The sequence below is a fragment of the Lithobates pipiens genome, unplaced genomic scaffold (assembly GCF_037356315.1).
Source record: "Lithobates pipiens isolate NorthernLeopardFrog02 unplaced genomic scaffold, aLitPip1_a1.2 Scaffold_24, whole genome shotgun sequence".
Classification (NCBI taxonomy): Eukaryota; Metazoa; Chordata; class Amphibia; order Anura; family Ranidae; genus Lithobates; species Lithobates pipiens.
This window is the reverse complement of record NW_027507786.1, coordinates 23070407-23086848: the sequence shown is the minus strand read 5'-3', so window position 1 is coordinate 23086848 and position 16442 is coordinate 23070407. Positions and strand designations below refer to the sequence as shown.

The 16442-nt window shown below is 53.3% G+C and overlaps 1 protein-coding gene across 1 annotated transcript in view; it reads left to right on the top strand.

The window, feature by feature from the left end:
- Positions 1-16442, top strand: part of PLEKHA7 (pleckstrin homology domain containing A7) — a gene marked incomplete at its 3' end in the record, with an annotated part of 239875 nt that overhangs the window by 11870 nt on the left and 211563 nt on the right.

Below are 16442 nucleotides of genomic sequence, written 5' to 3'. Positions count from 1 at the left end.
TGTGGAGAGGGGGGGTCTGCAGATTGGGGGGGTCCTATAATTGAAGGGGAGGTCTGCAGATTGGGGGGTCCTATATTGAAGGGGGGGTCTGCAGATTGGGGGGTTCTATAATTGTGGAGAGGGGGGTCTGCAGATTGGGGGGTCCTATAATTGAAGGGGGGGTCTGCAGATTGGGGGGTCCTATAATTGAAGGGGGGTCTGCAGATTGGGGGTCCTATAATTGAAGGGGGGGTCTGCAGATTGGGGGGTCTATAATTGTGGAGAGGGGGGTCTGCAGATTGGGGGGTCCTATAATTGAAGGGGGGTCTGCAGATTGGGGGGTCCTATAATTGAAGGGGGGGTCTGCAGATTGGGGGGTCCTATAATTGAAGGGGAGGTCTGCAGATTGGGGGGTCCTATAATTGAAGGGGGGGTCTGCAGATTGGGGGGTCCTATAATTGAAGGGGAGGTCTGCAGATTGGGGGTCCTATAATTGAAGGGGAGGTCTGCAGATTGGGGGTCCTATAATTGAAGGGGGGGTCTGCAGATTGGGGGGTCCTATAATTGAAGGGGGGGTCTGCAGATTGGGGGGTCCTATAATTGAAGGGGAGGTCTGCAGATGGGGGTCCTATAATTGTGGTGGGGAGGTCTGCAGATTGGGGGGGTTCTATAATTGTGGAGAGGGGGGTCTGCAGATTGGGGGGTCCTATAATTGAAGGGGGGGTCTGCAGATTGGGGGGTCCTATAATTGAAGGGGGGGTCTGCAGATTGGGGGGTCCTATAATTGAAGGGGAGGTCTGCAGATTGGGGGGTTCTATAATTGTGGTGGGGGGGGTCTGCAGATTGGGGGGTTCTATAATTGTGGTGGGGGGGTCTGCAGATTGGGGGGTTCTATAATTGTGGTGGGGGGGGTCTGCAGATTGGGGGGTTCTATAATTGTGGTGGGGGGGTCTGCAGATTGGGGGGGGTCCTATAATTGTGGTGGGGGGAGGGTCTGCAGATTGGGGGGTTCTATAATTGTGGTGGGGGGGGTCTGCAGATTGGGGGGTTCTATAATTGTGGTGGGGGGGTCTGCAGATTGGGGGGTTCTATAATTGTGGTGGGGGGGGTCTGCAGATTGGGGGGTTCTATAATTGTGGTGGGGGGGTCTGCAGATTGGGGGGGTCCTATAATTGTGGTGGGGGGAGGGTCTGCAGATTGGGGGGTTCTATAATTGTGGTGGGGGGAGGGTCTGCAGATTGGGGGGTTCTATAATTGTGGTGGGGGGGGTCTGCAGATTGGGGGGTTCTATAATTGTGGTGGGGGGGTCTGCAGATTGGGGGGTTCTATAATTGTGGTGGGGGGGGTCTGCAGATTGGGGGTTCTATAATTGTGGTGGGGGGGTCTGCAGATTGGGGGGGTCCTATAATTGTGGTGGGGGGAGGGTCTGCAGATTGGGGGGTTCTATAATTGTGGTGGGGGGGGGTCTGCAGATTGGGGGGTTCTATAATTGTGGTGGGGGGTCTGCAGATTGGGGGGTTCTATAATTGTGGTGGGGGGGTCTGCAGATTGGGGGGGTCCTATAATTGTGATTGGGGGGGTTGGGTGCAGTTCCAGTTTGTGGTGAATGTCGGGGAGCAGATCGGGTTCCTCCTCCTCCTTTTACATGAGGGTTGAATGAGATTCGGCTGCCTCCTCTCCGCCCTCCACACGGCTCCATTGTGTGTCGGCACCAGACGTGATCCGCAGACTGATGTGTGTGTGTGGGGGGGGCTCCGCTCCTGACTGTGGGGACAGAGGGTTCAATATTGAGTTGGCCCTTTGCAGCTATAACAGCCTCACCTCTTCTGGGAAGGCCGTCCACAAGGTTTAGGAGGGTGTCTATCTATGGGAATGTTTGACCATTCTTCCAGAAGAGCATCTGTGAGGTCAGGCACTGATGATGGATGAGAAGGCCTGGCTCGCAGTCTCCTCTCTAATTCATCCCAAAGGTGTTCTATGGGGGTTGAGGTCAGGACTCTGTGCAGGCCAGTCAAGTTCCTCCACCCCAAACTCGCTCATCCATGTCTTTATGGACCTTGATTTTGGGACTAAGACTGGGATGCCATTAAAGTTCATGTGTGTAAAGGCAGGTGTCCCAATACTTTTGGTAATGCAGTGGTATGTGGGTGTGGGAAGAGATCTTATGGTTGGTATGTCGGCAATGTTCCGCACTGACATTCCAGACACATCATTGATCGATATTTCTCCTGTTGGAGTTTTATTGTTAATAATTAACTTCCCCCGCAGCTCTTCCTGCAGAATGAATGTGATGTCAGTGGAGGTCAGTGCACTGATTCCCCCCCCCCCCCCCGACACTGAGAGGTGGGTGCACTGATCCCCCCCGACACTGAGAGGTGGGTGCACTGATCCCCCCCCCCCCGACACTGAGAGGTGGGTGCACTGATCCCCCCCCCCCGACACTGAGAGGTGGGTGCACTGATCCGACACTGAGAGGTGGGTGCACTGATCCGACACTGAGAGGTGGGTGCACTGATCCGACACTGAGAGGTGGGTGCACTGATTTCCCCCCCCCCCCCGACACTGAGAGGTGGGTGCACTGATTCCCCCCCCGACACTGAGAGGTGGGTGCACTGATCCCCCCCCCGACACTGAGGGGGTCGGTGCACTGATTCCCCCCCCCCCCGACACTGAGAGGTCGGTGCACTGATCCCCCCCCCCCCCGACACTGAGAGGTGGGTGCACTGATCCCCCCCCCCCGACACTGAGAGGTGGGTGCACTGATCTCCCCCCCCCCCCCCCCCGACACTGAGAGGTGGGTGCACTGATCTCCCCCCCCGACACTGAGAGGTGGGTGCACTGATCTCCCCCCCCGACACTGAGAGGTGGGTGCACTGATCTCCCCCCCCGACACTGAGAGGTGGGTGCACTGATCCCCCCCGACACTGAGAGGTGGGTGCACTGATCCCCCCCGACACTGAGAGGTGGGTGCACTGATCCCCCCGACACTGAGAGGTGGGTGCACTGATCCCCCCCGACACTGAGAGGTGGGTGCACTGATCCCCCCCGACACTGAGAGGTGGGTGCACTGATCCCCCCCGACACTGAGAGGTGGGTGCACTGATCCCCCCCGACACTGAGAGGTGGGTGCACTGATCCCCCCCGACACTGAGAGGTGGGTGCACTGATCCCCCCCCCCCCCCGACACTGAGAGGTGGGTGCACTGATTCCCCCCCCCCCGACACTGAGAGGTGGGTGCACTGATTCCCCCCCCCGACACTGAGAGGTGGGTGCACTGATTCCCCCCCCCCGACACTGAGAGGTGGGTGCACTGATTCCCCCCCCCCCGACACTGAGAGGTGGGTGCACTGATCCCCCCCGACACTGAGAGGTGGGTGCACTGATCCCCCCCGACACTGAGAGGTGGGTGCACTGATCCCCCCCGACACTGAGAGGTGGGTGCACTGATCCCCCCCGACACTGAGAGGTGGGTGCACTGATCCCCCCCGACACTGAGAGGTGGGTGCACTGATCCCCCCCGACACTGAGAGGTGGGTGCACTGATCCCCCCCCCCCCCGACACTGAGAGGTGGGTGCACTGATTCCCCCCCCCCCGACACTGAGAGGTGGGTGCACTGATTCCCCCCCCCGACACTGAGAGGTGGGTGCACTGATTCCCCCCCCCCGACACTGAGAGGTGGGTGCACTGATTCCCCCCCCCCCGACACTGAGAGGTGGGTGCACTGATTCCCCCCCCGACACTGAGAGGTGGGTGCACTGATTCCCCCCCCGACACTGAGAGGTGGGTGCACGGATTCCCCCCCCGACACTGAGAGGTGGGTGCACGGATTCCCCCCCCGACACTGAGAGGTGGGTGCACGGATTCCCCCCCCGACACTGAGAGGTGGGTGCACGGATTCCCCCCCCGACACTGAGAGGTGGGTGCACGGATTCCCCCCCCGACACTGAGAGGTGGGTGCACTGATTCCCCCCCCGACACTGAGAGGTGGGTGCACTGATCCCCCCCCGACACTGAGAGGTGGGTGCACTGAGATGATGGCGGTGTGATGTCATAGGGGGAGATGATGTCATAGGGGGAGATGATGTCATAGGGGGAGTTGATGTCATAGGGGGAGTTGATGTCAGTGTGATGTCATAGCATGTGTGGGTGTTGGGGATGGGAATGGTCAGGTGATCAGTGTGGTGATTGGTTGTAGTCAGGAGCTCTCCGTCTTTCGTTAGGAAGGTTCTCTTTGCTGGCACCAGGCTCATTTGGGTTTTAGTGATTTCTGGGCCCAGTGAAGTCAGCGGCCAGCTTGGCCAGAGCGAGGCTTTGTGCGTCCACGGGATCGCGTCCAAGAGACCTGAGGTTGCCTGGGCACCCGGCGGATCCCAGATGAAAGTTGGAGCTGGATCATGTATTATTTAGCGCACTTAGTGCTTTGCATTTTTAATCTCCTGTCGCCTGTTCTGTGTGATCGGGGGGGGGGGGGGGGGGGGACCGCGCCGTAATCCTGACCGCCGATCTCCGCCATATAGAAGTCTGTGTGTACGGTGTGCCTGCAGTCTCCGTCGGTGCTGAATGAGCCTCTCATAATATTTGCTCAGTGCCGTCCTTGTGTGCGGCGTGCCACGTCTTGCCGGGTACGTGGGCGGTTCTCTTTATGGAGACCTCCGAGCCGGCAAACAAACCCCACCAGAGACAAAGGAGGGAATTCCTCTCCAGGAGAGGCACAATGCCGTATTGTTGCATCGTTACCCGGCTGACTTGCTGCAGGTTGTTGGGGGCCAATAAACCTGAAGGAGCAACTTTTGTACAAATATTCAGTGCGTGCAAACACCTGACTGGGGGGTTTGGGGGCCACGGGGGCCACATTGGTAGCAGAGAGCTCCGGAACTTATTTCAGAAAAAGTTAAGTGAATGTGATACAAAATAAAACAATGTGTCACAAAACTTTCCAAAAACCTCAAAAGCAAGTTTATCGATTTCAAAAGAAGACCCCCGATCAAACACACTCTGTGCAAATAAAATCTCACCATCCACAGCCACCACCTTTGGAAAAGGGGCTCCTGGATATTTTTGACCCCTAAAAGAGAGACTGTCCCATATTACTGATGGAAGGGTTGCAGTTCTGCTACACAGTGCCAGGGCTTGGACTTCCTCTACACTGCTCCTGGGGTTGTGGATCCTCTACAATGACCTCGGGCTAGGCCACAGTGACCTAAGCCTTGGGCTTCCTCTACCCCGGTCCTGGGGTTGTGGTTCCTCTACAATGGCCCAGACCTCGAGGTTCTTTTTCCACAGCCTAAGACCTGCAGTTCCTCTGTAGAAGCCCAGGCCTTGGGGTTTCTTTTCTACAGCCCAGGCCTTGCAGTTTCTCTGTAGAAGCCCAGGGCTTGGGGGTTCCTTTTCCGTAGCCCTAGGCTTGGAATTCCTTTACATGGTCATAGGCCTTGGAGTTCCTCTACCCCGGTCCTGGGGTTGTGGGACCTCGAGGTTGTTTTTCCACAGCCCAAGACCTGCAGTTTCTCTGTAGAAGCCCAGGGCTTGGGGTTCCTCTTCCACATCCCAAGCCTTGCAGTCCCTCTTTTCTATAGCATTTTTGGGCCTTTTGTTGCTCTTCACTGGCCAGAGCCTTGTTGTCCCTCTTCACCAGCCCTGGATTTGCAGTTCTACACCAGCCAGAGCCTTGAGGCTCCCTCTACACCATCCCAGGACTAGTGGACCCCATACACAGGCCTGGGGTTTGCAGTTGCGTTACAACATCTCAAGTTTTGTGGTCCCTCTACATCAGACCAGGGTTTGGGACGCTAGACTGGCCCTTGAGTTGATGTTGCGTTACATCGGCCTGGAGCTTGGGGTTCCTTTACGCCAGCCAGGGGGTTTGTGTACACTGGTCCAAGCCCTGGGGTTTGCTCTCTTCTGGTCTAGGACTTGGGGTTCCTCTACACTGGCCTGGGGGCTTGGTGGTTCTTTATACTGATCCAGGAATTTGGGGTTCCTCTACACCAGTCCAAGCCTTGCAGGCCTTTTCATCAGCCTGGGGTTCCTGTAGACCACCATGGAGCTTGGCGTTCCTGTACACCAGTCCTGAGGCTGCAGTTACTTCCTGTACACTTGTCCGGACCTTGGGGTTCTACAGGAACTTGGGGTTTCTGTACACCAGCCCTGGGGTTGCAGCTCCCCTGCACTGGCACAAGAGTTGAGTTCCCTCTACGGAGGCCCAGGGTGTGGGGTTCCTCTAGACAACCCTGGACCATTCGGGTTCCTCTACACCTACCCAAAGGTTGCAGTACTACACCAGTCCAGGTCATGGGGTTCTCTTATGGTGGCCTTGAGTCTTGAAGGTCCTTTGCAGTATTTTTTTTGTGATGCTGGACTTGCTGGGACTTGCATTTCCTGTGAAGCCGATGTCCCCAGGCTGGCCGCTCTTCTTTAGGACCCGTAATCGGTCCATGTAATTCACTTTCACCGCGTTGTATTTGGTGAATTACATAAAAACGCCCACGAAGGTCACGGCCTGCTTAGAAAGGCTTTCTGGCAGATTATGAAGCCCAGCGGTGTTCGTCAATCGACATTTACTACAGTTCATGGAAAACGATGCCGGTTGGCCGTTAAATTGATGACAATTTTTAGATTGGCGCCAAGTTTGGAGTGAAACATTTCCCGAGGACGTTCATAGGTGAGGCTCAAGGCGTTTTATTTCTCTCCAATCTCTTTGTAGCATCACCTGGCACCCGACTAAAAATCTTTCATGCCATAAAAATCTGCCCCGGCGTGCCGTCATTGTCTCTGGAATTTATACTTATAGAGTAAAAATAGCGCCGCGTGTCTCTTCATACGCCGCCAAGATTTAGTGTCATGGCTGACAAATGGAGATGGTCCCGCGTGTAATGCCGCGCTTCCGATATTCCGCCCGTCACTCCGCTCTGAACGAGCCGAATATACATTTATTTTGTCCGGGGCAGCGGCTGGCCGGCTTCCAGCATCCCGACTCATGAATTTTATTCCATCGCTCGCGGATTGCCGGGGGAATTGGGACGCGCTTTTGTTAAAGGGATGTTATTGTCAGTCACATTGAATTTAAATTCTGCCTTTAATAGGAGCCGAATGTCCGTATTTCATCGGTATTCCGCCAGGATGGTGTAGAACAACGCCGGCCCCTTCTGGGAGCGCCGCAAATACTCGGAAATAAATTCCCACCAGATGTGGTGTGGAGGATGCCGGAGATCGGCGATGCCGCAGGGCTGAAACATAACTGAAGCCAATCAGTAAAATCTCATAAAGGTCATTCTATGCGAATCTGCAGCTTTCTTTTAAAATAAATCCCAGGAGATCCCGCCATGGAGGTCCTTTGTTTAGGTACTTCCTGTTATATGGTGACAACACTCCGTTCCTGTCTCTGAATCGTGCTCCTGCGTTGTCACCCCGTCACATGAGCTTCGGATCGAGACCACAAGTGGCTGTTTCAGCACACATTATACTAGAGTGGATGTAGACAGGAAGTGGCTGCAAAGAGGCTGCAGGAGATTTGTAACAAAGTTGTAACAAAGGATGGGGAAACAGGATATTTAAAAAATAACATTCATGATACAAAGAGCAAACTAATGTTGTGGATTTCAGGTTTACATCTAAATTGATTTTTCAGGGGCTCCAGGTAGTAACTGAAATAAAGCCGGTAATGCGTGTCCAGAAACTGCAAAAGTATTTCATTGCATTACAATTCTTTATACCTGTGACCTCTATATTCAGCAGGCTTCTCCCTTCTGAGGGGAACGCAGCCTCTTGTCACATGATTGTGCTGTGCAACCTCCCTCTCATGCTACAGTGTGTGTGGTTGGATCTGCCGTGCACGTGGAGTGGGCGGGGCTGGAACTAGAGAAGACGCTGGCTGTATTTCCACAGCGCCACCCAGAGGATGGAATACCGGCAATTCCAAGACGGCTGACTGCAGATGGAGGATGTGGAGGGGATGATGGAGACGATGTGCGTCCTCTGAGTGACATGTTCATGTTTCAGTGGATTGTACCCAGGAAGTGTCAGGAATAAGACCAATGTGTCTAGACACCAATCCCTCCATACGTGTAACCACTCCCACCGCCTGGTAACCACTCCCACTGTGTTACCTGTGATTGCCACGAATGGTGCCTTGAGAATCTCTGTGGATGGGATCTGTATTGCCCTTCACTGGTCACTGATATCTCTGTATTGTCCTCTATGGAGAATAGTGGGAGGACAATGGTGGGATGGTGGGAGGAAAGTGGTGGGATAATAGGAGGAAAGTGATGTGACGATAATAGGAAGACAGTGATGGGACCGTGGGGGGACCATGAGTGGGATCTGTATTGCCCTTTACTGATCACTGATATCTCTGTCCTGTCCTCTAGGGAGAATGGTGGGAGGTCAGTGGTGGGATGGTTGGAGGACAGTGGTGGGATGATAATGGGAGGACAGTGGTGAGATGGTTGGAGGACAGTGGTGGGACGATAATGGGAGGACGGTGGTGAGATGGTTGGAGGACAGTGGTGGGACGATAATGGGAGGACGGTGGTGGGACGATAATGGGAGGACGGTGGTGGGACGATAATGGGAGGACGGTGGTGGGACGATAATGGGAGGACGGTGGTGGACGATAATGGGAGGACGGTGGTGGGACGATAATGGGAGGACGGTGGTGGGACGATAATGGGAGGACGGTGGTGGGACGATAATGGGAGGACAGTGGTGAGATGGTGGGAGGACAGTGGTGGGATGGTGGTGGGGACGATAATGGGAGGACAGTGGCGAGATGGTTGGACAGTGGGGGGACGATAATGGGAGGACAGTGGTGAGATGGTTGGAGGACAGTGGTGGGATGATAATGGGAGGACAGTGGTGAGATGGTTGGAGGACAGTGGTGGGATGATAATGGGAGGACAGTGGTGAGATGGTTGGAGGACAGTGGTGGGACGATAATGGGAGGACGGTGGTGAGATGGTTGGAGGACAGTGGTGGGACGACGATGGTGGGGACGACGATGGTGGGGACGACGACGGTGGTGGGGACGACGGTGGGAGGACGGCGGTGGGACGACGGTGGGAGGACGGCGGTGGGACGACGGTGGGAGGACGGCGGTGGGACGACGGTGGGAGGACGGCGGTGGGACGACGGTGGGAGGACGGCGGTGGGGACGGTGGTGGGGACGATAATGTGAGGACGGTGGTGGGAGGACGGTGGTGGGGACGATAATGGGAGGACGGTGGTGGGGACGACGGCGGTGGGACGATGGTGGGAGGACGGCGGTGGGACGATGGTGGGAGGACGGCGGTGGGACGATGGTGGGAGGACGGCGGTGGGACGATGGTGGGAGGACGGCGGTGGGGACGATGGTGGTGGGGACGATAATGTGAGGACGGTGGTGGGGACGATGGTGGTGGGGACGATGGTGGTGGGGACGATGGTGGGGGGGACGGTGGTGGAGACGATGGTGGGAGGACGGTGGTGGGGGGGACGGTGGTGGGGAGGACGGTGGTGAGACGATGGTGGGAGGATGGTGGGAGGGACGATAATGGGAGGACGGTGGGAGGGTAGAGGTGGGACTGGTGGAGGACAGTAGTGGGATAGTGGGGAAGACCATGGAAGATTCCTTGCAATGTTCTATAATTAGGAGCTCTCCATAATAAACAATAAAATGACATCATGACAGAGAATGCTGCCCGCTGGTCATTTGACATAAATTATGCACATGTGTATAGTGGTGACATCACAACCCTCCTGGTATACAATGACATCACTGATCAGTAGATTTACAGACAACAGTGTTTTACATCTGTGACATCAGCACGGCTCCGTATATCAGATGGCACTAAATTTACAGATTCATTACTCAGTGAATGATGTGAATCCCTCGCTTACATTCCTTGGTCAGTAATCGCTCTCCGTATCTGACTGTTGATGGACTAAAATTCAGCCATAAAAATACAATAAATGTCAGAGAATGTCTGCAGTGCCAGGTTTCACCAGCAGGTGGAGCCATAGTGATATCTGAATAGTGTAGGTGAAGTTTGGGCTGAGGGGATCCCTCTGCGCTGTTCTATGGAGTCACACACAAATCCCCCCCTCCCCCCGTATATTATCAGGGTACTTTGTATTTTGTGTGAGTATATAATATATTCTGTGTATTAGGCAGCCAATAGATGAGTTTTTTTTTTTTTTTTTTTTTCCAGCCCGCTGGTTCAATGAAAAAAAAAAAACACTGGATTCCCCCATCCACACACTCGATGAGCGAATCGTGTCTTTGTATTCTGACAGTGAGGAGATTTACCCCCCTCCCCCAGTAAGAATACACTGATCAGCGTGGTTGGCTATAGCCTGCAGCGCTGATCAACTAGGTAAATCCGTCAGAAGTCAATTATCACTTCATACTTCTCTGGAGTCACCAACTATCCCTTCGTTCCCCTCTGGAGTCACCCACTATCCCTTTATTCCCCTCCTGGAGTCACCCACTATCCCTTCATTCCCCTCTGGAGTCACCCACTATCCCTTTATTCCCCTCCTGGAGTCACCCACTATCCCTTCATTCCCCTCTGGAGTCACCCACTATCCCTTCGTTCTTTGGAGTCACCCACTATCCCTTTATTCCCCTCCTGGAGTCACCCACTATCCCTTTATTCCCCTCCTGGAGTCACCCACTATCCCTTTATTCCCCTCCTGGAGTCACCCACTATCCCTTCATTCCCCTCTGGAGTCACCCACTATCCCTTCATTCCCCTCCTGGAGTCACCCACTATCCCTTCATTCCCCTCTGGAGTCACCCACTATCCCTTCATTCCCCTCTGGAGTCACCCACTATCCCTTCATTCCCCTCTGGAGTCACCCACTATCCCTTCATTCCCCTCTGGAGTCACCCACTATCCCTTCATTCCCCTCTGGAGTCACCCACTATCCCTTCATTCCCCTCTGGAGTCACCCACTATCCCTTCATTCCCCTCTGGAGTCACCCACTATCCCTTCATTTCCCCTCTGGAGTCACCCACTATCCCTTCATTCCCCTCTGGAGTCACCCACTATCCCTTCATTCCCCTCTGGAGTCACCCACTATCCCTTCATTCCCCTCTGGAGTCACCCACTATCCCTTCATTCCCCTCTGGAGTCACCCACTATCCCTTCATTCCCCTCTGGAGTCACCCACTATCCCTTCATTCCCCTCTGGAGTCACCCACTATCCCTTTATTCCCCTCCTGGAGTCACCCACTATCCCTTTATTCCCCTCCTGGAGTCACCCACTATCCCTTCATTCCCCTCTGGAGTCACCCACTATCCCTTCATTCCCCTCTGGAGTCACCCACTATCCCTTCATTCCCCTCTGGAGTCACCCACTATCCCTTCATTCCCCTCTGGAGTCACCCACTATCCCTTCATTCCCCTCTGGAGTCACCCACTATCCCTTCATTCCCCTCTGGAGTCACCCACTATCCATTCGTTCTTTGGAGTCACCCACTATCCCTTTATTCCCCTCCTGGAGTCACCCACTATCCCTTTATTCCCCTCCTGGAGTCACCCACTATCCCTTTATTCCCCTCCTGGAGTCACCCACTATCCCTTTATTCCCCTCCTGGAGTCACCCACTATCCCTTCGTTCTTCTCTGGAGTCACCCACTATCCCTTCGTTCTTCTCTGGAGTCACCCACTATCCCTTCATTCCCCTCTGGAGTCACCCACTATCCATTCGTTCTTTGGAGTCACCCACTATCCCTTCATTCCCCTCCTGGAGTCACCCACTATCCCTTCATTCCCCTCCTGGAGTCACCCACTATCCCTTCATTCCCCTCCTGGAGTCACCCACTATCCCTTCATTCCCTCTGGAGTCACCCACTATCCCTTCATTCCCCTCTGGAGTCACCCACTATCCCTTTATTCCCCTCCTGGAGTCACCCACTATCCCTTCATTCCCCTCTGGAGTCACCCACTATCCCTTCATTCCCCTCTGGGGTCACCCACTATCCCTTCATTCCCCTCTGGGGTCACCCACTATCCCTTCATTCCCCTCTGGAGTCACCCACTATCCCTTCATTCCCCTCTGGGAGTCACCCACTATCCCTTCATTCCCCTCTGGAGTCACCCACTATCCCTTCATTCCCCTCTGGAGTCACCCACTATCCCTTCATTCCCCTCTGGAGTCACCCACTATCCCTTCATTCTTCTCTGGAGTCACCGACTATCCCTTCATTCTTCTCTGGAGTCACCGACTATCCCTTCATTCCTCTCACACCCCATCCATGCTGTCAGGCCCTCCATGTGGGGTCCCGGCTCCGGTCCCCCCATATACAGGACATTCCTCGGCAGATCGGTGACGATGTGCGTCCACTGAGAACTCTGCGCTCCCCTCCCCCGACTCGGGGGACAGCGATGAATTGGAATGTAGATGTGCTCATTGGAGACGTCTCTTCTATCAGATCTCTCATCATAACCATCGGAATGACCTCATCCTATGACATCACCCACTTTTATATCTTTGGATGTACTACACCCGCCACCCCAATATGATTGCAGTGAACCCCTCCCCCCCGATCTTGCCCCCATACACACCTACAAATGGTTCTCGCGTCTCTGCTGCCATTGCGGGTTTTCGATGTGAAACGCGTTGAGAGGCTTTGTACAGGATTGGCCGTATCTGGGTGCCGTCGCCCGTCCACGTTATCCAGATGGTAATTGTCTGTCCGCTGATAACGGGACGCAGTGACCGCCGCCGGCACAAAGCGCGAGTTGTTATTCAGATCAAGAATTACGGCTCCGTCCGTTCAATGGACGCCTTATCACCGGCGAGCAGACGCCGGAACGTCCGGATAAAACCCGGACTTTATATAGGAAGCCGTAAATAACGACTGTAAACCTGCGAGGAGATTCTCAGCGATGAGTCTTCTATTCCAGATGTACCGGCCCCCCTTCCGGCCCCCATGGAGAGCTGAGAGCGGGGAAGATCCAGAGCCAGGCGAGCCGCCGATGTATTGGAGGAGATCGAAGAAAAAAACAGCTAAAAAAGTGAAACAATGTGACATCTAGACTCCGCCCACCCGGGGCAGATCCAGAAATATCCGCTTTGTGCCGTCACTTACCTCACTTACTTACCTCTCTAGAGCCCACGGGGGAGATTTACTACATCTGGCTGCCATGCAGAGCTACACCAATCGGCTTCTAACTTCAGCTTGTTCAATAAAACAAAAACAATGAAACCTGGAAGCCGATTGGCTCCCATGCACAGCTGCTCAGTCTTCAGTTTTAGTAAATCTCGCCGGGTCTTTCTGGAGAATATAGTCACCCGCTGACTCGGCACCATCCACAGGCAGCTTCACTCTTCAATAAGATACAGAAGTTCAATCCACACACAATTTTACTTCAGAGGAAGTTTTTCCAGTATTTACAAGAAGAAAACGACTTTCCTTTTAGACTTTTATTGTGAATAACTAAATCCGGCCATTCGTGGATTACAATTTGGCCAGTTCAGCAGGGACCGGCCGAGATTCGATCCGTCTATGGGCAGCCCGATTGTACCCAAATCAATCCATTGGTCATCTTGGGTGTATAACCAGCCTGTCGGATTTACGTGTGATTACTAGAGCTGCCTGCCGGCAGTAATCCGAACACCATGGCGGAGTGAGCGGGAGGAATTCCTCCAAAACTGACATGTGATAATGAGGGAATCGAGTGATTCTTTTATTATCTTTTCCCTCCACCGACATCAAATCATCATCTGTGGGCTGCTTTACACCACTGAGGGAACATGGAAGAAACGGGAATTGTCTAAACTAACTAGCATTAAATAGGAGGGAAGGAAGGAGGAGGACACCAAAATGACATAATAAACAGGTTGTAGTGACCCTAAAATTCCACTAGATGTCAGCAAACTGTAGAAAATAATCATCTTAAATCAATGTTATAAAATGATGAAAACGAGAGAAAGAGAACGTCCTCCACCATCTGAAATTGCACAACGTGATGACGTCAACCAGGATGAAAATACCGTTATCTGGTGGATGAGATTTACAACCTGTGTGATTGTACCGATTGTATGGTGTGTGATGTTCTCCCCCAACAACGAGACTCTCCAAAAAGTGGCTCACCATAGAGAAGGAAATGTAAAGTATTTCCACATTATTGCTGCCCCCCTCCCCCCCCATCGCCTTCTGTTACATCGTATCACCTGAACCTTTGTATCCGGATCTCCATCACCAGAACATCATCCTCCGGGTCTCACACACCATACAATCTGTACAACTTTTCCTGAAAGGAAATCACGGTTAGAAGTTTCTCTATTCAGATAAACGGGTAATCTAGCTGGAGAGGTGGAGGTGCAATGCTCTGCGGGGTGATCTAATTGAGAGTGCAATTCTCTGCAGTGATCTCGTTGGAGAGGTGGAGATGCAATGCTCTGCAGTGATCTAGTTGGAGAGGTGGAGATGCAATGCTCTGCAGTGATCTCGTTGGAGAGGTGGAGGTGCAATGCTCTGCGGGGATCTAGTTGGAGAAGTGGAGGTGCAGTGCTCTGCGGAGTGATCTAATCCAGAGTGCAATGCTCTGCAGTGATCTAGTTGGAGAAGTGGAGGTGCAATGCTCTGCGGAGTGATCTCTTTGGAGAGGTGGAGGTGCAATGCTCTGCGGGGATCTAGTTGGAGAAGTGGAGGTGCAGTGCTCTGCGGAGTGATCTAATCCAGAGTGCAATGCTCTGCAGTGATCTAGTTGGAGAGGTGGGAGTGCAATGCTCTGCGGGGTGATCTCTTTGGAGAGGTTGTAATGCTCTGCAGCAGTCCATTCAGCCCATATTGTTGTGTAGCGGAGCGGACCTCCAGCGGGGGGGGGGGGTGGGGGGTGTCTATTCAGCGCTGAGCCCCTCCCCACATTCCAGAGTGATGACAGCGAGTCCTCATTCCCAGCCCCCGCTCACACAATGACACCTCTGTTCCCTGATCTCCATAGATTGTCAGCTCTGCGTGTCATTGCTCCCCCCCCCCCCCCCCCCCCCACAGCGTGCAGCTTCCATTGCTCTCCGCCCCCCACACACACAAATGCCCCCCAATATCAGCTATGGGGGGGGGTTATAAAGCTGTGAAGCTGACATTATAGTTGGAGAGGTGGGAAGGAATGCTCTGCAGTGACCCCCAACCCCCCCCCCCCCCCCCCCGCACAGATCTTGTATAGATAATTTGACCTGCAACTAACAAATCTTTTCATAATCAATTAATTGGCCAATTTATTGTTTTGATTAATTGGATAAAAAAACTCAGTTTGGTTCATAAATGACTTCATATTTAAAGTTTAAAAAAAAAAGACAATTTCTTCATAAATATCTCATTAGAGATCAATACAAATATCCGATCCGAGAATCACAGAAGAGATATATATATTTATGGTTGGAGCCCTCCGCTGTAAGAGATATGAAAGAACACATAAACACGTCACAAGACTAACAACATAAAATAGACCTGAATTGTGCCCTTGGTCTGCTGTAAGGTAAGCCCTGGTGAGCTGGGCGGTGAGCCCTGCTCTGCTGGGCGATATGCCAAGAGAAGGCCGCATACCTTAAGAAAGTAAATGGATGTTTCTGTAGAGAAACGTGTTTTAAGTGAAGTACTCTGAGAAGGGAAATGGGTGGGTGGGTACCTTGCACTGGAACCGACACAGACCGTTGTGGGTGGTCTGATTATATACCCTCCGGGCTCCTCCCATAATTACGGGCCACCATACTGGCCCTCTTATTTATGGTCGGAGCCCTCCGCTGTAAGAGATATGAAAGAACACATAAACACGTCACAAGACTAACAACATAAAATAGACCTGAATTGTGCCCTTGGTCTGCTGTAAGGTAAGCCCTGGTGAGCTGGGCGGTGAGCCCTGCTCTGCTGGGCGATATGCCAAGAGAAGGCCGCATACCTTAAGAAAGTAAATGGATGTTTCTGTAGAGAAACGTGTTTTAAGTGAAGTACTCTGAGAAGGGAAATGGGTGGGTGGGTACCTTGCACTGGAACCGACACAGACCGTTGTGGGTGGTCTGATTATATACCCTCCGGGCTCCTCCCATAATTACGGGCCACCATACTGGCCCTCTTATTTATGGTCGGAGCCCTCCGCTGTAAGAGATATGAAAGAACACATAAACACGTCACAAGACTAACAACATAAAATAGACCTGAATTGTGCCCTTGGTCTGCTGTAAGGTAAGCCCTGGTGAGCTGGGCGGTGAGCCCTGCTCTGCTGGGCGATATGCCAAGAGAAGGCCGCAAAAGATTTGGTGTAGGGAGGTAATTATTAATTTATGTACAGCAAGACACTACGGGGCAAAGTTTCTGAAGGCTCAGGACATTTCCACTTGTGGATTGGAGATGTATTGAGTAAAGCAGGTGGATTCCCGCCTGCCCATCTTTGATCGCGTGGACTGGGCCCCCGTTTCGTGAGGCTGCTGATGCTGCTCCAATGCGAAAGAATGTCCAAGAAAATGACCAAGGTCCTG